Source organism: Mesoplodon densirostris, chromosome 5, assembly GCF_025265405.1.
Source record: "Mesoplodon densirostris isolate mMesDen1 chromosome 5, mMesDen1 primary haplotype, whole genome shotgun sequence".
NCBI classification, from domain to species: Eukaryota; Metazoa; Chordata; class Mammalia; order Artiodactyla; family Ziphiidae; genus Mesoplodon; species Mesoplodon densirostris.
Window position 1 is genome coordinate 29,079,498 of NC_082665.1, and position 23,905 is coordinate 29,103,402.

A 23,905-nucleotide genomic window follows, 5' to 3' on the forward strand; every position below is an offset into this window, starting at 1 on the left:
TGTTGTGTTAATTGCTGCTGTATAACAAAGTGAACCAGCTATACATATACATATATCCCCATCTCCTCTCCCTCTTGCGTCTCCCTCCCACCCTCCCTATCCCACCCCTCTAGGTGGTCACAAAGCACCAAGCTGATCTCCCTGTGCTATGTGGCTCCTTCCCACTAGCTATCTATTTTGCATTTGGTAGTGTATATATGTCCATGCCACTCTCTCACTTAGTCTCAGCTTACACTTCCCTCTCCCTGTGTCCTCAAGTCCATTCTCTATATCTGCGTCTTTATTCCTGTCCTGCCCCTAGGTTCTTCAGAACCATTTTTTTTTTTTTTAGATTCCATATATATGTGTTAGCATATGGTATTTGTTTTTCTCTTTCTGACTTACTTCACTCTGTATGACAGACTCTAGGTCCATCCACCTCACTACAAATAACTCAATTTCGTTTCTTTTTATGGCTGAGTAATATTCCATTGTATATATGTGTCACCTCTTCTTTATGCATTTATCTGTTGATGGACACTTAGGTTGCTTCCATGTGTGATATCATTTTTTAAGAGCCATGAAACTATGCAAAGAATAGAAAGACCATAATATAGTCCTGAGAGGATACCACTGCTCTAAAAGCAAAAATGCTCATGTATTAAACATGTCCTCACAGGAATGAGAAAGAGTAAACTATTTGAAGCAAAATGAATGTGATTGAAAGTATCGATATTTCTACATGTCTTTCCCTCCAACTTTTTATTTTGAAAATTTTAAAACCTACAGAAGATTGCAAGTACAATATGATAAACATGCATATGTCCTTCATGTAGATCTGTGCTAATAGGGTATCTGCTATCCATATATGGTAAATTGAGCTGTGCTGTTCTACATGCCTTTCTAAAAATAAATACTTCCTAAAGTTTTCTGAAAAGTGAACAAATACTTGGTCCCTAAACCAAGTAGATAAAAATTATATACATGAATATAGGTATAGTATATTATATATACACATATATATGAATTTATGTTAATAAATATAAAGAACATGTATATGTGTAGCTCTGAGCACATATGTTTATCCATGGACCTAGTCTTCATTTTCAATAAATCACTCAGAAAAAAGTGATTGTTTAGAAAGGTAGGATGGAAGTGTAGGCATTTAGCTTTTAAAATGTCTTTCATGTTTCTCTTAAGGAGTAGACCGAGGCCTGATGAGTTTAGTTATTCTCATATGAAGTATATAATAGAGTAGAAATAACAGAATCTTTCCCTTTCTTTTGTAAAATAAAATGAAGACATACATCAAAAATGGAAATTTTAAATACTAAGATGTTTCTTTCCAGTGATTGTGATTTACTAGTGAGTTTATATCTAAAACTTACCTGTTTGAAATCTTCTTTTTTCCTCTTTCTGCCCCAATGCAAGCTAAAACATAAATATAGAATTGTTAAATTTATTTGTAATCAATTCTAAATCCAGTAATCAATATTCAAAGATTCAGTAAATCAGTGAAGTCATTGAAAAGTTTAAAAACTGACTTTGATCCTCTTTCTATCCACTCCCATGTGAAATGTGACAAGTTTATTTAATAAGTAAATAGAACATACCCAAAGGAATCGTGTTCCCTCTAATTATTCCCTCCCTTTGCAAGGTGATTCTCTCATAAAAGTTTTTTTTTTTAAAGCATATTTCTATTACTATCCACCTAAGTGCTATATCATGCTATCATGCTTCTTAGTAAGTAGATTTGAATCTTGCAAACTAACAAACTTGTTTAAAACCAAGTAGGGTGATAAGACTGAAAAAACTACCTCTGTTAGTCTGCTCATGCTGCCATAATAAAATATCATAGACTGGGTGGTTTAAACAACAGAAATTTATTTCTCACAGATCCAGAAGCTGGAAAAGATCAAGGTACTGGCAAAGTAGGTTTCATTTTGAGGCCTCAGTAGTTGTTGTGGCACGCGGGCTTCAGTAGTTGTGGCTTGTGGGCTCTAGAGTGCCACAGGCTCAGTAGTTGTGGTGCATGGGCTTAGTTGCTCCGCGGCATGTAGGATCTTCCTGGACAAGGGCTCGAACCCGTGTCCTGTGCATTGGCAGGCGGATTCTTAACACTGCACCACCAGGTAAGCCCCCTGCTTTTCTTTTAACAGAGTCAAAGTTTTCTTACTAATTTTTTCTCTTGTTGATTTATTATTGTTCAACTCTTTGTCATATAACATTGCAATTTATTTTTGACAGGTTTTCTTTTGACTCTTGATTTAGGGTACTTATTTTATAGAAATGTTCACACCTGTAGTAAATCTATCAATTTTATCTTGCCAGGCAGTGATTCTCAAATTTAATGCACATCAAGATCTCTTAATGTATTCATGAAAACACAGAGTCCTGGGCTCCACCATCAGGGGCTATTATTCAGTAACCCTTTGGTGTGGTCCTGGCAACCGTTTTTAGCAGTAACTGAGCTGATTCTAAATGAAGTAGTTAATAAACCACACTGTGAAATACTGCCTTACAATTTCTTACTTTACATTAATACTTAGGGCTTCTCATGGTAATATCACATAAATAGCTATGTATATGTTCTCCTACTTTCTCATGTTGCCATTTTTCTATATCTATCTATTTAGTTCAGCTGGAATTTATTTTACTATATGCTTTATCCCAAGATATTGAACCATTTTTCCTATCACAATTTATTGAACAGCAACACATTTCCCCAATAATTTATAATTCCAACTTTATCATTTACTACAAAGTTATAAATACTTGAGGCTTTTGCTGAGTTTGTTTTTCTGTCCCACTAAATTATCTATCTATTCCAGCATACTGTTTTAATTACTATATCTTTTCAATGTATCTGTTACTGTGAAAAATGTCTTGTCCCCATTACTCTTCTTACACAAAACTATTTTGGCAATTCTCACCTGTATAATTAAAAAAAAGTTTGTCAAATTAATTTCTGAAAGTTTATTGGAGTTGTATTTAATCTATAAAATATTTTAAGGAGACAGCACATCTGTGCAATGTTAGGTGCTTCCCACCTAAAAGTAACCCCAAAGGCTACACCTACTAATACTAATACTCTCAGCTTTGGGGCTAAAAATTTCAACATATGAATTTTGGGGGATAGAGACATTCAGACCATAAAAACAATAAAAGAAGCTATGAATAAACAGCTGTATAATACCACAAGGTGTTGGCAGGGCCATGCTCCCTCTGCAAACTGTAGGGACACCCTTCCTTGCCTCTTCCTAGCCTCTGGTAGTTCGCTGGCAGTCTTTGGTGTTCCTTGTCTTGCAGCTGTATAATTCAATTGTCACATGACATTCTCCCTATTTATGTATATGTATATATGTATATATATATAGTTATTAAAATTTTAGTAAATCAGGATGTGTTTTTTATTAATATAAGCTCCTAAGCTATTCCAATCAGTATTAAAATACTGATACTGATATAGGCTTATTAGATGTTCTCTATATAGTCTCACATACATAAAAATGTATTTGAATACATGTAAATATAAAATTTTTTTCATGTTTTGTACTATTTCCCAAGATTCCTAATACTTTAAAGTTACTAAGGCAGACAATGTTGTCATAGGTCTGAAATGAGAAAGGCATTGCAGTCTATAAGCTAATATATTTTTCCTTCAGAGTTTAGAAAATCATTTCATTTGATTTTTTCTATGATTAAGTAAACAGCTGTTTTATTAACATTCTATTTCCCTTCAAAACTTTTCAGGGTAATGAAGACTTCTGAAAAGTTTAAGATTTTCTCTGCCAAGCAGACTGCCTATATTTAAATATTTATGAGAATATACATTATATGTACCCTCTAAAACACAAATAGAATGTATTTTTGTTATTTATTAGAAAATACTTTGATTAATTAAACAGATATTAGAATTGTACATCACTTTAGGGTTGTTTGATTCAAAAGAGTGTTTGGTTTCAGTGATAATATGAAAATGCTTAAAAATGTGATCTTATTTCCTTTTCATAATCTCTTCTCAGGAGAGTAAACAGGAACCATTAAAGTTGTACCTAGTGCTTCTCGGGGGTTACTTCACGGGCTCAGTCCAACTCTCAAGTGTGCTGGCTTTTTGCTTTTAAGGACAGTGAAGTCCTGTCTGGCAAGGCTATGGTGTTATGCACAGGGAAGCCACAGCCAGGGAGAGGAAAGCCATCCCCTGACCAGGTTTGATATTGCCCCCATCAGGAGCATCTCTGCAATGGAAAGTTGCAATGACTGTCCAGCTCTTTAAAGAGCAGGGGTTATCTATTTTATATATAAAGTAGATAACTAATAAGGACCTACTGCATAGCACAGGGAACTCAACTCAATACTCTGTAATGGCCTATATGGGAAAAGAATCTAAAAAAGAGTGGATTTATGTATATGTATAACTGATTCACTTTGCTGTACACCTGAAACTAACATAACACTGTATATCAACTATACTCCAATAAAAATTTTTTAAAAAGGATATATTAGCTAATATTATAATCTCTAAAAAAAGGAAATGGTTGCTCTAAACTAAGAATAAAATGAGTTTTATTTTTAAGACACACACAGAAAAAGAAGAGCAGGGACGCAGTCAGGCCAGAGAATGAACTTCAATTTTCATAAACTAACAAAACAACAAAAGTAAGAAAGAAATCATTATTCTCTATCTAAACTGGAGGTCCAAACAAATCCTCCCTGATTTAATGTGCAGATTCTGTTACAGTGTGTGCCAGCCGCAGGGATTTTCCAACTGTCTCATGACTCTTGGGCAACTTTGCCTTTTCATTTGGCTTTTAGCTGAGCAGGCTATGGGCTTTTAGGTTTGGCTGAGGGAAGCTGCCCCCTACTGGGCTTTGGTTGGTGGGAGAACTCCTGGACTTAGGAAGGGAAGCTGCTGTACTTGCCCCTGAATGACCCCGGGACTTTGGAACCTTCTGGATGACACAGTTGCTTACCCTCTTGTTATCAATCTGAAAACCCAGTCAAGCGATACATTTCCAATCCCCTGACGGTCTCATGACCAACTTGTAGGTATTAGGCAAAACAGTCTAGAAGCACTGTCATAAAGTTGTTTACTGGCCTCTGTCTCAGGAAAACTTTACGGTGTCCTGGCAAACTTTATGCTCACACCACCAACTCTGAGAAGTCAAGAGTATTATGTATAATAGTAACGTTCTTAAAATTGACTCATGAACTGGGCTGTGAGTAGCTGACTTATCCCTGGTCTAACAGAGAGGATGTAAAATGACCCGGCCATGTACTTCCTCAAAGTCAATGACAGTAGAAATGAGGAAGGGGTCAGTCAAGTAAGAGAAAGCCTAGACAAAGGCCAAGTCAGTACCAAAGAAGCTGTCAATCTCTCTGCACTTTTCACACATGCTCAAACAATGCACTCAGCCGACACTGGAACAAAATGAAGATAAATGTTATATGTAGTTTGTTCTGATATAACTGTCACTGTCATAGGGCACAAGCTCTCTATGCGAATACTTTCGTTTCATTGATCACACTTTTCTTTTGAAAATGTAACTAAATGTCATTTCTACTGCTGCTTTTGCTTTACAAATAGGCTTTGAGTATTTAATTACATATGATAGACGTTAATATTTTTTGTTGGATGTGAGAAAGGTTATTATAGTATGCAATGTAGTGAAATATTTGTTTTATGGAAAGAGAGAAATCCTCTATCATTTTAATTTACATTCCTGTGCAACTTGGGTCATGCTGCCCTAAGGAGTTCTGTTTTCTAAAGAATAAGTCTATGGGGTGACTTCATCATAGATTCAGGTTACAGCATAAAACAAATACAGCCTGGGGACTTTTACTATGCACAGTACCTTAATTTTCTAGAACAAGACAAAAGACAGTTATAATAAGTAATTTTGAATAAAACTCTGATTTATTATCATTTTATTTTAAAGACTTCCATGAGTTTGAGATAATTAACACAAACTTTCATGCTCTGATGCAATATAAAGAACAAAAAGAAATCTGCCAGTGATATAGTTTTAAATGCAATTTTAAAACAAAATATGTAAGACCAATTGTTTTTTTATGATCAAGGAAAGACAAGTTACCAAACTGCCGTTAGGAATTTATGTTGGTATGAGTGTATTTATTTCAATTAAAGAGAGATATGATACATCAAAAATAATGATAGTAGATTAAATTATGCCTTAAATATAGGTAAAGAAAGAGGTCTTTCTCCCTTTCTCTTTCTTTTTTTTTGGAGCCAATAGGGTAGAAATTGGAGTGGCCAGCAGGGGGCTTCTTTTAGCTTTCTCCTTTAAGTGCTAAACTGAAAATGCATTTTAGTCTTTAGTTTCATAAATAATGAATAAAGTCTAAACAAAACATGTTTTTCTTCTGTTTAGTTTATTCTCCTTTCTACTCCCCTTCTCACCGCTATTCTTTCTCAAGACCTGTAAAATGTGATCCCTGCTGCCTGGGTTGGCCACTGCTGGCTCTGCCCCAGCTTCCCCATCCCAAATTAATATTCTATTTTTGAAAACTTCCTGGCAGGGTAGGGAGATTTGGATGACAGGCTTTCCACCAGATGTAAATTAAAATTAAATTAAGAACAAAGAAGTATATTCTGGTTTGATGATTTAAATGGCAGTTAGAGAAACCTGGTTTCACCGTGAAACATTTGGGAAGGATCTTCTGAAATGATGGGCTTGAATGGTAGTATAAAAGTTAATGAATGGCCGTGTAATATGACTTTTTTTTTTTTTTTTTTGCGGTACGCGGGCCTCTCACTGTTGTGGCCTCTCCTGTTGTGGAGTACAGGCTCCGGATGCTCAGGCTCAGCAGCCATAGCTCACGGGCCTAGCTGCTCCGCAGCATGTGGGATCTTCCCCGACCGGGACACGAACCCGTGTCCCCTGCATCGGCAGGTGGACTCTCAACCACTGCGCCACCAGGGAAGCCCGACATTTTAAAAGAGTGTTATGTTTTCCCAGGAATTTGAGAGTGTGTGAAAGGCATCCAGAACTAATTGGCAGACCCTGACCGATTTTGGAACGTAACTCCAAATCATCTTCCCATCCTGTTTGATCTGCATAAAGTTTTACCTGGTTCTCTACCTTCTTTTTGGGGCCCATTTCATAGATGTAGGTTCAAGAACTTTACTGACAGCGTATAACAGTTCACCAGACAGGGAATCAGAAGGCAAAATTGTGGCATTTTGTGTTATCCAAGTGAAATCTCAAGATAAATAGAAACTGACCTCATATAATTTTTCAAATAAGAGTTGGGTCCTGACAGAGGAGACAAACAAGACATCTATAAGAATTTTGAAGTCAGTAATTCCAGGTTCAATATCCAATATACAAAATTATGTTGGGATTTTGTTTTAACTTTAGAATATGAAGCTTCAATTATCAGGGAAATACAGATAATACAGAACAGACCGACTTAGTGTCATGTTTCCCAAACTGGGACGTGGGTTACTGAAACCACAGGATGAGCCTGCAGCTACTTTCTATTGTGCCAATTTACACAGGGGTTTGGAATAAAAGAAGTAATTTAACTGTCAAAAAAAAATTCAAACACCTTTATGCTAACCCAATAGTGCCATGTTATAAAGTAGAATATAAAATTCAAATGATTTGCCTAGATAAAATATGAACCTTTAAGAAATTGTGAACATGCAAATGTCCACTATAGATTGATCATTCCCCTCCCCACAATCCCCCCACCCCATACACCAGGATACTAGTAACATAAATGCTCTGGAAGCCAAACTATCAGATTTCTCATCTTGGCATAATGGTTGATTCAGTAAACTCTTTATGCATCAGTAAAATTGATCACAGCTTTTAACCCAATTAAGGAATTCTTAGAAAATTAGGATTATAGAGTTGACCATTGCCTTATATGATTTGTATGGGTAAAGTATAAACATCACTATAAATGTGTTTGTTGAGAGTCTTGGGATCTACCTGAGAGGAAAAGAAGAGAGAGGGGTTGGAAGCAGAGATATCACGACTATGACTGAAACATAACTGTGATTTATATGTGCTTGCATAGCTTTGTCCTCTACCATACCTTAGTTCTCAGGGTTATCCTTCAAAACAGGGAAGAAATGCATTTTTATTACTGGATGATTTAACCAGTGGCCAAGATTATGACTTATAACCTTGGATTTTAAGACTGTCTATGGGCATAATTTGAGCCTGAAATTTAATAGATTCCCTCTCTGGTCCTAAAAGAAGAGGTCAATAAGGGAAGACTACTTTTATCTAGTTGTAGTTTATAAAAGAGTTCCTAGGAATGGCATCGCAGTGCCACTTACTTGGTACAAATTACTCCTCAATATCTGTCGGGACAACTATCCCAAGGAAAAGATGCCTTTTTATTTTGAGGCTCTGATGAGTGTTAAAGTAAATGTGCAAAAATAAAACCCCTAATATTCTTTCTTTTAAAAAATACTCTATCACTTTCCCCTTTTTTAAATTTCTTTTTCTTCTGTGAATGGGAATGAGAAGTGAAAGTTAATGTATGTAATCATTCATTCATTGAACTTGGCTATCCTTTGAATTTTTCTTGCCTTGTTATTATATTGTTTTGAAAAACTTTGATAGAAAAATATTAAGAGGAAAATGAATGAAAGGTATATCAGTTGGTTGTATGGCATTAACTTTTAATTAAAATATGTCTAACTTTTTTCAGGTATAGGCTATTCATATCTAATTACACAGAGTCTTATTGTCAGAGAGGAGGTACTTGGTTCTCTTTCTTCTATATTCCCTCTTCATGCTCAATATATTTCCCAGTATTTTGTGCTGGAGACCTCTTGAAAAACCACAAAAAACCCCCAACCCTATAATCAATCAATTTTATGCTGAAAAAGAACCTTAGAGAGTATGATACATTGATTCTATTAATGGCTCCAATTTTCCATGGACAATTGTTCCATGCCCTTTGGTAGAACCTCCCATCTTGGTCCTAACTTGGCTCTGTGACTTGTTTTGCCCAATGGGCTTATAGCTGACTTGATGCAAGTAGAAGCTTGAAACAACACTTCTGCATTTCTGCTTCCCTTTGTGGATTCCTGCTGCTGCTGTGAGAACATGCCCTGACTAGTCTGCAGGAGAGACACACGAGAAGGCCAATGAAGGACCAATGAAGAAGAGCTGAGTTTTTCCAGTAATGCCATCAATATAAGCTAATCACAACTGATCAGTCATCTGACAGCAGATGTATGAGTGAGCCTAACTGAGATCAGCCAACTCACTGGTTGAAAGAAAGGAATAAGTGGCTGATGTCTTCAGCCACTAAGTTTGGGATGGTTTGTTTGGCAGCAATAGCAGATTGATATACACTCTTGCACTGTTGGTGGGAATGTAAATTGATACAGCCACTATGGAGAACAGTATGGAGGTTCCTTAAAAAACTACAAATAGAACTACCATACGACCCAGCAATCCCACTACTGGGCATATACCCTGAGAAAACCATAATTCAAAAAGAGTCATGTACCAAAATGTTCATTGCAGATCTATTTACAATAGCCAAGACATGGAAGCAACCTAAGTGTCCATCAACAGATGAATGGATAAAGAAGATGTGGCACATATATACAATGGAATATAACTCAGCCACAAAAAGAGAGGAAATTGAGTTATTTGTAGTGAGGTGGATGGACCTAGAGTTTGTTATACAGAGTGAAGTAAGTCAGAAAGAGAAAAACAAATACGGTATGCTAACACATATATATGGAATCTAAGAAAAAAAAAAAAGGGTCATGAAGAACCTAGGGGTAAGATGGGAATAAAGACACAGACCTACTAGAGCATGGACTTGAAGATATGGGGAGGGGGAAGGGTAAGCTGTGACAAAGTGAGAGAGTGGCATGGACATACACACACTACCAAACATAAAATAGATAGCTAATAGGAAGCAGCCGCATAGCACAGGGAGATCAGCTAGGTGGTTTGTGACCACCTAGAGGGGTGGGATAGGGAGGGTGGGAGAGAGAGAGATGAAAGAGGGAAGAGATATGGGAACATATGTGTATGTATAACGTTCACTTTGTTATAAAGCAGAAACTAATACACCATTGTAAAGCAATTATACTTCGATAAAGATGTTAAAAAAAAAAAGAAATTAAAAAAAAAAAAAAAGAAGTGAGAAAGCTGAGCCTGGGGATTTACATTTTCTCCAACTTTACGAAGCTACTAACCTCCCCAGATTTTACAGTTGAGAGTTCTAGTCCTCATTTATGTAAAACCTAAACACCTAATTATTGACAAACTAGTAAAAACCTAAACACATAATTATTGACAAACTGATAAAGTCTTACTACATAATTCCAAATAACAGCACAATAAACAATGTTGCTTGGAATTGTTTTGATTAGTATTATCTTTAAGGTTAAAGATTTTTGTCAAGGCTAAGCTATATATTACATTGCAGAAATTGTCATTCATGCAAATTCATTTTCTTGTGCAATTGAAAAGCTTCATTTAGTGCACTGAATCTGTAGTTGCATTTGATTCTTAAGGAGTTAGCCCTGTGAAGCACATTACAACTGTCCTCTAGAGACTGGGCTAGTTTCCAATGGACTTCAAGTTACAATTCAAATTCTTGTCTTTCATGTATAACAACAACAGTGTTTTAACTCTTGACCTCTCAAACACTATTGGAAATAAAATCCTAAATTTTGGAACTGGAGGAAATGTTACTGTGGAATATATACAAGGGTAACATCATATGGGTCCGGAAGGTTCTTTTCAATTATAACTCAAGCTTTTGGATCTAAAATATAGAGTTCTTTACTGAATTACACCTTTCCTATGACAATGCATTTGGATTGAGATGTGTATATTCAGAATGGTATTCTCTTTTAATAGTTTGATATTTAATATGATTTCCTTTTATTAATCATGTCTTATTTTTTTTATCTTGATCTAGTAGATTATTAATTATGTCAATTTTTTTTTCTGGTCTTGGAGATAGGGAATGATTAATAGTCCTTAAATGAATTTTTCTTTCTTCTGATGTTGACTTGCTTTTAAGGACCACGTTTTCCAAACATATGGTACTGGAATTAATTCACTTTAATTTTCATTAATTTATTGAGTGTGCACTTTTGGCCAATATTATAGTATCATTAGTTGGCCACAATAAATCTATATTTATGTTCTGAAATAAGTTGATTTCTCTAGTCCTCCTCTCTATGAGCTTAGGTTATTTTTTATGTCTGTGACAAGGTTCAAAGGATTTAACGGAAAAATACATAATACTTCCCACAAAATACTTCCCTTCTTGGGGAAGAAGAGATATGCCCAAAAGTTTAATGAACTATGCTTTTCTGTCACCAAAATTCAGAATAGACCATATTAATATCATTGAAATCATTTCATTTTTCCTAGTTACAAATTATTTAGTTCTTCCAATAAAAAAGATGAAACAAACAAAAACCTAGTATTTAGTTATCTACTACCGTACAATAAATTATCCAAAACTTAATGGCTTAAAACGACAGACATTTAGTATCTCATAGTTTCTGTGGGTGAGGAATCTATGAGCAACTTAACTGGGTCCTCTGCTCAGCATATCTCACAGGCTATACATCATGGTTTCATCTGGGGCTGTGGTCTAATCTTGAGGCACAGTTGAGTGAGGATCAACTTCCAAGCTCATTCATATGGTTGCTGACAGAATTCAATCCCTTGCAGACTCTCAGACAGAGGGCTTCGCTTCCACACTTTTGGCCAGAGGCCAGCCTCATTTCCTTCTCAAATGGGCCTCTTCAACATGGGAGCTTGCTTCACCAAAGCTATCCAGAGAGAGAAGCTGCAAGTGAGAGGAAAGTCAATCTTTTGTAACCTAATCACTTAGATGGCATCCCATCACTTTTGCTATATTCTGTTCATGAGAAGCAAGTCACTAGGTCCAGCCCACACTCAAAGGGAGGAGTTCATACAGGGTGTGAAATTACACAGGAGGAGCTTCTTAGAAGAATATCTATCATAGCTAGAGTGGTCCAGCTGTTATTGTGTTACTGTTGTCTCCCTTTCATATATATACGTGTATATATATAATTTCTCTATATATGTGTGTATATATATATATATATAAAACTTGGTTTTTCTTATCTATAACATTTAATCACATATATTTAACATCACAACCTAGTGAAAACATTGTAATATACATGAGATTTACATGAAGTGGTTAAGCATAGAGTTCTAGACTACTCTAGCAACATTAGTGAAAATTTGGGGTGTCCAATAGTACATTGGGATTCTGTTTTCAGAATTCAGTCTACCTGTGAGCTGTTCTCTTCTACAAAAAGAAAGAGTGGGTTATATTTTTTTGGTCTGCTCCAATGTGGGTCAAATAAAGATACAGAAAACAACACTGACTGAAAAATAAGGAGATGCCAAACCCAGCATGATTTGCACTTGCAGCTGGTATTTCACACAATATGGAGAAATAAATTTCTCAGATTCTCAATTGTGCATAGCTTTGCAATAGCTAGAGTTACAGAGAGTTAATAAAGACTTTTTACATGACATCTAGATGTGAATGATTTCAGATAATTGAGAATTCTCTGTAATTAACAATATAGGTTCTGACAATACAAGGAGCTGGTCATCCCAACACAAACTGGCACAGAAGAGCAGAATCTGATCAATGAAAGAGTAGAATCTAGACCAGGCCAGGTCAGAAAGATTTCTTTTCACCTATCTTGACCAAGGTTTTCATCAACTATGTCAGGTATGGTGGAGGCAGACCTTACTAGTGCCCACCAATGTCCAGTTTTTCCCTCCAGGCTCATGGAAGGTTATACTTCCCAGCAACTTTTCAGTTAGGCAGGAACATATGATTTTTCTGGCCAAAGGATCATAAACAGAAGTACCATGTGTTACTTTCTAGACCAAAATATAGAAGAATGGGTCAGAAATCACCACACACTCTTCCCCCTTGTTGGGGCAACCGATGATTTTCAATTGGTGGAGTCTCTGTCAACGTGGGTCCTTGACTAACTATAATACATAAAGGAAAGTCCCTGCACTGTCCAGTGATGGACATGTATCATGCCTAAAGTGACAACTTTTTAAAATGTTAAGACCCTTTGTCTTACTTTCCTGTTGCTGCTATAACAAATTACTTTAAGCTAAGTGTCTTAAAGTAATGCAAATTTATTATCTTACACGGCTGGAAGTCAGAAGTCTTAAAATCACAGTTTTGTTGAGGCTGCATTCCTACCAGAGGCTTTTGGGGAGAATCTGTGTCCTTGCCTTTTTGAGATTCTAGCGGGCACCTACACTCCTTGCCTTGTGGTCCCTTCCTTCATCCTCAAATCTATCAACATAACATCTTCAAATCTGTCTCTGTCTTTCTCTCTCTTTTTTTCCTCTCTCTGTCTTTTCTCTGCCTCCATCTTCACATTTTCTTCTTTGACTCTGAGCCTCCTGCCTTCATTTGTTGTAAGGATACTTGTGAATACATTGGGTCCATCCAGATAATCCTGTGTAATTTCCACATCTCAAAATTTTTAACTTAATCTGCAAAATCCCTTTTGCATGTAAGGCAACATTGCATGTAAGGTTTGGGGGATTAGGATATGGACATAATTGGAGACATGTAACCTACCATATCCTTGGATTTAGAGGTTTATGTGTTACTACAGCATAGCTTAGTGTATACTGAGTAATACAGAAGCCACTGGAATCTCATTTTGCATTAATGGGGTATGAGTATGCTTAAAGTAGCTATTTAGTGGGTTCAGATAGTCTCAATTTTTCTTTATGAGGTTACAAATTACAGAACCTGCTCATGAAAGATATGTACAAAATGCACAAAACAAAATGATAATTATGTATCATTCTCAAGTTTTTGATTTCTAGGTTTACCAGACAAGGTAAACACCAAATAACACCAAAACAAGCTTTATTCCTATTTGGGTATTTTTATATTACACATACTTATTGTATAACTGCATCTGAAGGAATTATAACAGATATGTAAATTATCTGAAATGAGTGAGAATATATTTCTAAAGCTTATTTAATTATAGTGATAACCACATTTTATTTATTAGGTTGTTTTCCTATGTGGACAAAAAGACTTTTTAATCTGAAGATAATATCTTGTGCTTAGCCACCATTATGTAATTACTTTCAGGTGGAATTTTATGATGTGGAAGTGCTCATGAAAAAAACCAAATTTTTTAATGGGGTAGTTATGTTCAAGATACAAGCAGATCATGACAGGTGATTAGGATACATGCAGCAGGACTGCAAATGAAATTTTGTGGGTTCAGACAGTGATTCATATAAGAAAGGGAGGTAATGAGTATGGGACTTGTCATAATTTTTATCATTTCAACTCCAGAAAATCATAAATTCAATGATTCATTTATTAATTCATCCATTTACTCCTTCAACATTTCTTCAGGACCCACTAGGATGATACTGTAGTTCATTTATAAGGATATAGGCTTTGGAGACAGATTGACATCTAAGTTTTAATCTCAGCTTAACTACTTACCAACTGTATCCAGTTGGGCAAATATGGCCTCTCTGATCCTTAATTTTGTCACTTACAAACATAATAATAATGTCTACACTTAAGGGTTTTTGTGAAAATTAGAGATTATGTACGTCAAACACTGTAAATTGTGGGCATTCAACGGATAATGATGGAAGCTGATTGTTATCTATCTACCAGAAATCAAGATGCAGAGATGAAAACCACATAATTCCTAGCTACAAATAACTAAAGAGGGAACAAACAACCACAATGCAGTTAGAAGTATGGGCAAGCTATGGATCAGGGAGAAGAAAAGGATTTAGTCTATGGGAGGGTCATAAAAGTGTTCACATGATAAGTGACATTTTAGATGGCTCAGAAAAATTGTATTAGGTGTCCAAGAGAGAAGACATTGGAGCAGTATGTATAGTTACATGTATGAAAGCCCAGGGAAAATACAGGAAACTTCAAGTAATTTGGTTTCTCTAGAGCTCAAGGCTTTCTTAAACTCTTCCTCCTTCACCATTTTGCTCTTTCAAGATTCAGGTATAGCATAATTTTGCCTATGAATCTTTTCCTAATATATATCACTCAGAAAAATTATGTACTCTTTCTCTCATGCTCCTTCTGTATTGAATATATACCCCAAAGACATAGTTTCTAGCACTTAAAAAAATTATTTGTCTTTCCTCTCTACTTGGTTGTAAATTTTACAGGTTCATGGACTATGCCTTATTCATCATTATATTTAAAAGAATAAATATTAAGTAATTATAATACATATTTCTTGACTGAATGAATACATGAATGGTGGGGCAATGGCAGGAGACTAGAAGAAGCCTGAATGAGTTTGCTAAGCTAAGGATTTTGGATTTTTTCTTGTGGGTGACAGAGAGGCATAGGGAGGAGAATGAATTGAGAAGCAAAAAAAAAAAAAAAAAAAAAAAGAATTTTAGGGCATCATAATTGTCCAAGACAAGAGCTAAGGGAGAATAGTGGAGAGTGAGGGGAAGAGACATATTCAAGACATATTTATGACTTACAATGGACAAATCTTGAGAGTTGTTTAGTAATGGACATAATTTAAATTCCTGGCAGATGAGAATATTTGGATAAATTGTCCACACTGAACATGTTGAGTTTGAAGTTTCTATGAAACTCCTGTCGAGAAGCAGTTATAAATATTTTACAGGAAGTCAGGAGAGTAGCTAGTGTTGGAGAGTGATGTTTGGGAACATAGGTGGAATTGAAACTGTAGATGGTTGAGATCACCAAGGAAAGTGTGAAGACTGAGAACAGAAGGCAGAGTCGAGCAAAGAACCATGAGTAACATCAATATTTGAGGGGTGAAAGGAGAAAACAAAGCCAGAAAAGCCAATTGGAAAAGAAAGATCAGAAAGAAAAGAAAACCAGGAGTATTGCGTGTGATTGAAGTTAAGTGGGTTTCAGGAGGGTGGGTGTCATTAAAAAAATTTTTGAAAAGAAATAAAATAATATGGCTTTTGAACAGAAGCTCCTGAATTAGCAGCTAAGAAGTTTGTGGTAGCCATTTTTGCCACATTTTAGTTGTAAGGGAGAAGCCAGATTAAAATGTTTGAATAGAGACTTGATCAGAGAAAGAGGATTCTGCATACAGACTTCCTTAAAGAACACTTTGACCTGAAGGATGAAGATAGGCTACTCATTAAAAGATCAAACAGGGCCAAATGTGGATCATTTTAATATGTGAGAGATTTGACCATAGTTATGGCCTGAGAGAAAAAGCCAGTGTAAAACAAGTGATTGAAAATACAAGATAAATACAGGATTATTGATGGAGCAAGTGTTATGAGGCAATGGAGCAGGATAAGTAGAAAGAATGGTGACAGAGCTTGCACTTCTCCACATGCCTAAAGAAGAGGGAAAGAGAATTGTACAGTCAATATTGGTTATGAAGTGGCCATGAAATGGTGACTCTTTCTGTAACTGTTTAAGGCATTTATTCGGAGGTATAGCTCATTTTTTTCCAGTAAGCATTTAATTGAGGATGTGCTATGTGACTAGCACTGGGACAGATTTTTTTCACATTTACACTGTCATTTAATCTGAAGAGAGATCTTTGATCCCAAAGAGAGGTTTAACAGTGAGGCGGTAAAGCAAGTGTGGGGATAAACTTTTGGAGGAAAATACCTAGGAAGTTTTTCAGATTACAACATCCAGCTATAATTCTTGGCCTGAGGATAAGTTGACCTGTCTTCCAACCTTAGGAAATGACACACCTAGTGTGATCTGTGTATGTGGAGATGTGGTAGTGGGGGAGGATTGTATGGAATGCCCATATTTTGTGGCCTCTAGGTCAAAATAATTGCCTTTTCTTTAGGCATTTTGACTTATTAGCTTTGGATGTCTAACATGTCAGCTTCATTGGGCTGGTTCTAGAAAGCCATCTATAGTGGCAAAGAGCCTTAGAAAATGTAGACAAAATATAGACATGTACTGTGAAGATGAGGACCAAGGTTTCTTATTCCAGGTTTATAATTCTTTCCAAGAGGTCATCGTCATCTTCATCTGAGATTTAGTTTGAGCATGAAATTAGAAAGTTCTAGTTTGCATGTGGAATTTCATTCTGATCATGTTAGAACAATAAGAAGCATTTACAAATTTTTTCATTCCACTCTTTTGAAAGGAATTAAGTACAAATTACTTAAATGTATTTAATAGATGAGAATCCTATTTTCTAAATAGTGTTTGGGCTAACATAAATTCTTCTCAGTCCAATGTTTACTTTCCAATGGTCTATGTAAGATAAAGAATTGATTTAGTTTACTGAGCCCTACTTTGCCATATTTATTTATGTAATGTTTAGTTTATAGGCTTGTTTTAATATCAACCAAAGAGTGCTTTGTTTCTATTGACTTTTCAGCTTTTCTACATTTCTCTTCTCTTCTTTTGTCCCTTTGTCCCCTTTCAGTGGGCATTCTCATTTATTTACTACCTTTAAATCTTCTGAGCCCATTCTTTTTGCAGAACTAAATCTTTAATCACTGTGGCAGAGGTTGAGGTGGTCTTATCCACTATTCACTTAAGTAAGTGGCTTATATTTCTAATTTAAAAGGGGAAAGTGAGAAGGAGAAAAAACTTCTACGGGACTGACAACTGGGTTTCTTTAGGAAAGATAAATGGGTTCTTAGGAAAACAAATGAGAGATAAGAAAGTTTGTGATGTTTGTTTATGCCAGTGTGAGTGGTCTTTTTCTGTCTTCTTCATAGCCATAAAAGTGCCCCTCCCACGCCCCAGAGAAGGTATTTATGATAGTTGAATTCTTTGGGGAGAAATCTCTTTAGACAGATAAGGGAAGTTCAGAAAAAAAAAACTATACACATTGTTATGTTCTGTACCCCTTAATTTCCCTGTCTGAAACTTCCCATAAGTTTCGTAAATAAGCTGAGTTGTCTGATTGCCCCATATCTCATTGAATCAGTATTCTAGTCCTGGGAATAGGTCAGTAAGATTATACAGTTATATCTTATTTCAGGAGGCAGTGGTACAAGTAGGGGTGGGGCACCCACCAAAGTTAGACCTTTATATGGTGTAAGCAATTAGGCACTTAATGAGGGATATTTCTATGGAAACAAAAGAAAAATAAAGATTAATGACTAGAATAGACTACAAACCCGGGGGTTTTGTTTTGTTTGTTTTTCCATTCAAAGTGTCTTTAGAAGGTATAGTAAGGATGGTAGTGACAGTGTCACAGTCATGGTTATTTCCTGGAGCAGAGTATGGAAGATGCAGGTTTCTAGTAAAAGTTTTGAGTGATCCACAGTTATGGTGATGATTTTTTTGTATTAATTCATCTAGCTTCAGCTTGAAGCTCTTTGGGAAAAGGGCAGTTTTAGTCCTCAGTGATGCCAAGTCAGGAGGGTAAGAGTAAAACTAGAAAGATAATTGCTGACAAAATATACAAGATTGCAGGATCCAGTTTAGAAAGAGGCAAAAACAGCTCAAAGACAATGAATAGGACTAGAATCTGATAACCCACAAGGTTGCATTACAGATTTTCAAAGAAACATTTTTTTTCTCTACGGTGACCCCAATTTTTATCAAAAATAAGCAAAGTAAAATTACTCTTGCTTACAAAATAAGTCTAGTTTCATTAAATTTGGCCTGGTCATTTACATAAATGAGGCAAGGATGGAAATTGACTATATAGACCTTTTGAAGTTTGCTTTGCTGGAACTTTTTAAAGCCTCTTGAATTCAGGAAGTCAAGCCAAGAACTCGCCATCAGACTTTAATTGCAGTATCTATAGATTTGGGTGAATTTGTTTCTTCTTGAGGTTCCCCAAATATTCTACATTTCCTGAGCTGGTTTGGAAGTTACTATCCTTACTTATTTGTAAGGCTTGGAATCCTATAAATCAGATACAACACCAGTTTTTTTTTTTAAACAGGGCTTTGTAAGCATTGGCTTTATAAAGTCAACCTAGTTTCTTAAAACTGTATGGTTATAACTGATGCTATGCACATCATTCTCAAATATGACATTCCAGTGAAAGCTTTAGTAAAACTAACGTTTTCAATTATGTCCTGTTACAGGGAGAAAATATTCTTATTGAACTTACACAAATAACTATATTGCCAGAGTTTCTGCATTCTGGAGGGATCAGGTAACAAGAAAAAGATAAATGCTTCATTTTTACTTACAAGGTACAATCTATTCAATTATTGTGTATAGATAGCTTAAAAGAAAGAGGTTCTTTATATCAAGAAAACAGATCATTAAAAAAACAGTAATACTCTGAGAAAAAGTCAAAAATGAAACCATAATCCTTCTTCATTAGTTCTTTCAGCTCCACATAATTAATTCTTATTCTGTTTGATCTTGGGTTAGTGGTTTTATGAACTCATTAGCTTTTCCATTCATTGTGGAAATCCTTATTCATTCCAGTATATGATCTTAAAGTTATTTAAGCAATGCCATTAGAAGCTTGTACTTCAGAGTACCTGTCATAGTCCTTTTCATGAGTCTCTGAGACAGTCCTTTTTGATGAAGATGAAGCACTTTGGCCAATAGCTGATTGTAAGAACTTTCAGAAAAGAATCAGAGTAAAACAGTAACTATGTGTGAATCACTAAAGGCTTAAATGACTGTGGTTAAAGATCTGATGAGAGTTTATTATAAGGCAATTGAAAAGGAAATTTAGATGACTTTGTCACATACGACTTTTAAAAGTAACTGGAATTATGACTGATAAAATTATACCAAGACATATTATGGATAGTAAGGACATTGTCAAATTTCTAAAAACTTTATATAATTTCTGACATACTTACATTAATAACATATACACATACAACTATAACCTAGGAAAGTAAGTATCTCTACTTATTTGACAATGCTTCCCATACAATTTAGCTTATCAAATAAACCTAATTAGTTTGACATCTCTCTTTTTACAAGGTAAGAAAAGAAATTCTTTGAAATTTTCCAGGGACCTTCCGGGAAATCTCAAGGTCAGTTCAAGGTCAATAAGACTTTATTTAGAATTTGATTTGGAGAAGTTATCAAAAAGGTCAAAAGGTTTGAACACTTGATTAAACAGGATCACAGATCAATATGAAACAATACTATTCAACCAAAGTGATAATAAAAGATTTTAAAAGTAAATATAGGGGGAATGGGAAGTTAGTGTTTAAAGGGGACAGAGTTTCAGTTTAGGAAGGTGAAAAATTCGGGAGATGGATGATGGTGAGAGTTGCACAATAATGTGAATGTACTTAGTGCCACTGAACTGTATGGTTAAATATGGTTAAAATAGTATGTTTTATATTATGTGACTTTTACCCAATAAAAAATATTTTAAGTAAATATAGGAGGTTATATGATTATTAAAACAAATACACAACTTAGCTCTTCTAACATTTAGAGAACTTAGTTTTGGTTCTCTTAATTTTCAGGACATAATAAAGACAATGTAAAGAACAAGAAATTATTCTGATAAGACACAGAATCTACTCAAAAGGTAAAGAAAAACCTTTTATAATCTGTTATTAAGAGCAGGCAAGTAATCCAAGAAAACTTTGTCATTTTAACAGATAAAGGAAACCAAACTCTAGTTTTACACTGGTTATTGATAATAAAGCTCCTTGTAACAAATCCATTCAATCTTAACCACATAAGCTATACTTTCTTGCTCTCTTCTTTCTCCTGTTTCTTTTCTGCCAACTCTTTATAACTTTCTATTTCCATCAGGATTTTGTCCTTTATTTTCCTCTTTCTTGTTTTGGAACAATGTGTTGAAAACCTCTAAAAAATTACTTCAGGGCAAGATTACTCTCCTTTTTTTCCTTAATAAAAACATTCTACATTCTTTAAATACTTTGCATAGGATTTTTTTTCTTCAATCTTATTAGTCTTAGTTCTATCCACATATACTGTTTACAATTCTTTTTTATTTTGGGTGGCATTGGGTCTTCATTGCTGTGCACAGACTTTCTCTAGTTGTGGTGAGCAGGGGCTACTCTTCGTTGAGGTGTCTGGGCTTCTCTTGTGGTAGCTTCTCTTTTTGTGGAGCGTGGGCTCCATGTGTGTGGGCTTCAGTAGTTGCAGCATGTGGGCTCGGTAGTTGTGGCTCACGGGCTCTAGAGAACAGGCTCAGTACAGGCTCAGTAGTGGTGGCTCTCAGGCTCTAGAGTGCAGTCTCAGTAGTTGAGGGGCATGAGCTTAGTTTTTCCATGGCATGTGGGATCTTCCTGGACCAGGGATCGAACCCATGTCCCCTACATTGGGAGACAGATTCTTAACCACTGCAATACCAGGGAGGTCCTGTTTACAACTCTTAACACTTAGTAACCTCAATTTCCAGAGAAAAAGAACATGCAGGCAATGTGAACTGTCTGCTACAAACCAGCATTCTTTAGTATACTGGCAAGTTTATGAATATACAGTTTCATAATGTATAGAGGCATATGTTTCTTTATAGTAAAATATCTCAATATGGCAGCCTCCAGAGTGATTGATGAGTTCCAACCATCCTATTCTCATCACCAAACTCTTGGGGAGGAAATCTTTTTCCTCTACCCACTTATATTAAGGGACTGGGGTACTGCAAATTAAGCCGATAAAAAAGACAGATTAGCAAGAGAAAAAAAAATGTTTATTTGTTTGGACATGGGAGTACACAAATGAAGTGGCTCATTAAACAGCTAAGATTAGGGGCTTATATATCTAACTTAAAAGTGGAAAGGGAGAGGTGAGAAAAGGATTCTCAGAAAAAGATGGGTTTCTTTAGAAAAAATAAATGGGTTCTTAGAGGAAAAAACAGGAGATAAGAAAGTTTGTGATAATGTTTGTTTATGCAGGTGCAAGTGGTCTTTTCCCACCTTTTTCATGGCCACAAAAACCCCCTGGAAAAGGGATTTATGATAGTTGAATTCTTTGGGGAGGCTCTGCCTTTAGACAGATAAGAGGAGTTCAGAATAAATGTTCTTCACAGAGGTATATTCTGGATCTCTTTCCACAGTCCATTGCAGCTTTATCCACGTGGACTTCTATGACTGTCCTACTGTATAATGCAAGACGTAATTCCTGAAAGCCTCATACCTAATGACAGTGAGGCCTAGTGTATTACATATAGCAAATTTTTTTTTTTTTTTTTTTTCCGTACACGGGTCTCTCACTGTTGTGGCCTCTCCCATTGCAGAGCACAGGCTCTGGACGTGCAGGCTCAGCGGCCATGGCTCACGGGCCTAGCCACTCCACGGCATGTGGGATCTTCCTGAACCGGGGCACGAACCGGTGTCCCCTGCATCGGCAGGCGGACTCTCAACCACTGCGCCACCAGGGAAGCCCTATTGTGTATTTTTTAAACCACTGGATAGTTGAACTGATTAGGCTTTCAAGTTATCTTTATTTATTTTTAAACCACTATGTGTTGTAAGAAATACATGAAAGACATCAGAGACCCTGGCTTATTCTGGTTTCTACAAAGTTATATAATCTAGTCTTTTCTTTGAAATTTATTTTTTTCTTAGGTAAAATGAGGATAATAATAAACCATTCCTACAAGATTGATGAAAGATAATGAGATAAAGGAGAATGAAAGAACTTGGCATAGTGTTTGATACATAGTAGGGATTCACTAAATTTCAGTTGAATCTAAATCTAGTTGAACCCAAATTTTTGATGATGGCAATGAACTAACCCATTATGTTTTCTCCCTGTTTCCATTCATTTCTTGTCTTACTTTTAACAGTTTTAATTATAGTGGAGATGCAGTAGTGTGGTCTACTTTTTTCACTTAACATTACCTGATATATATTTACACTACATTTGTACCATGTTATCCCCTCTTAAGGTCACTACGCCATGTTGTCACTAAAAATCAGTCAAGTGGAATCACACAGTCATTTGCAAGTGCTAGTTATTTGTTTGGCAAGGTGGAAGCTTATACTTTTAGATGGTAAATTAATGGCTAAGTTAATCTTCCTTTTTTAATTAAGAAAAGTCAACTAACCATAAATGTTGATTAAACAGGTGATGGTACTGAAAGCAGCATGTAGATAATATATGTTACACAAATTACTTAGCCTGTGTGTCTTCATGAAGAGTAAAGAGAAAATCAAGGTGATTATCTGAAATCTATAGGCATAAAGTCTAACAAAACAATGTTTGCCTCAACCACATTTGTGAATTTTTGCAGGGATTATCTGTCTAATTGCTCCAATAATCCACTTAGGTCCTTAAAATTTTATCTAAACCCTCTTTGTTTTAGTCATTAGAAATGATTATTTTCCCTTCACTATTTTATACATGTAAATATTGAGAAGATAAATGACAAAGAGTGATTACTAAGCTCTTTACAGGAAATACTGAGAATAAAGGCAAAATACAAAAATAAAGTTTTTAACTGCTCACATTATTTTGGATGGGAATTTTCTTGTTGTTCTTGGTCAATATTTCTTAGTCTTACAACAAACCTTAGAGAATCAGCATCCTAAATTATTTCTGCTGGATGTAAATTCATCTGCTCTTCCTCCAGATAAGTTATTTATTTTAGAGAAAAATCAATGTTGAGGTTGAGACTTTATCAGGTTAAAAAGCAGCTTAAATCCAGTGATGAAAGTGTTATCTCTCATTTGCACCTGCTATTAGTTTGAATTCAGGTATTTGTGAACCTCTAGAAATATTTACTTTTTTGCTTATCTTCCTGCTGGTCTTATGATCAAAGAAGAAAGGGGTATAATATTTATTGTCTAAATGCCAAGTATTAATTAAATCATTTGATGGTTACAGACACTAAGGAAAAGGAATAAAAAGGAGACATTTTGTTCCTGTGCAAGAATAAAATAGCTGACATTCCATTCACTTAGTATTCTACTCCATTTGGTAAGGACTCTTTTCCTCTGGCTTTCACTGTTTATGTTCAAACATCTAGATGCAT

At 35.5% G+C, this 23,905-nt stretch overlaps 1 protein-coding gene across 3 annotated transcripts in view; it reads left to right on the forward strand.

Moving 5' to 3' along the window:
• The window catches only part of NRIP1 (nuclear receptor interacting protein 1), a 300,299-nt gene that overhangs the window by 179,011 nt on the left and 97,383 nt on the right, over positions 1-23,905 (forward strand). The gene's annotated exons all lie outside the window — the stretch shown is intronic.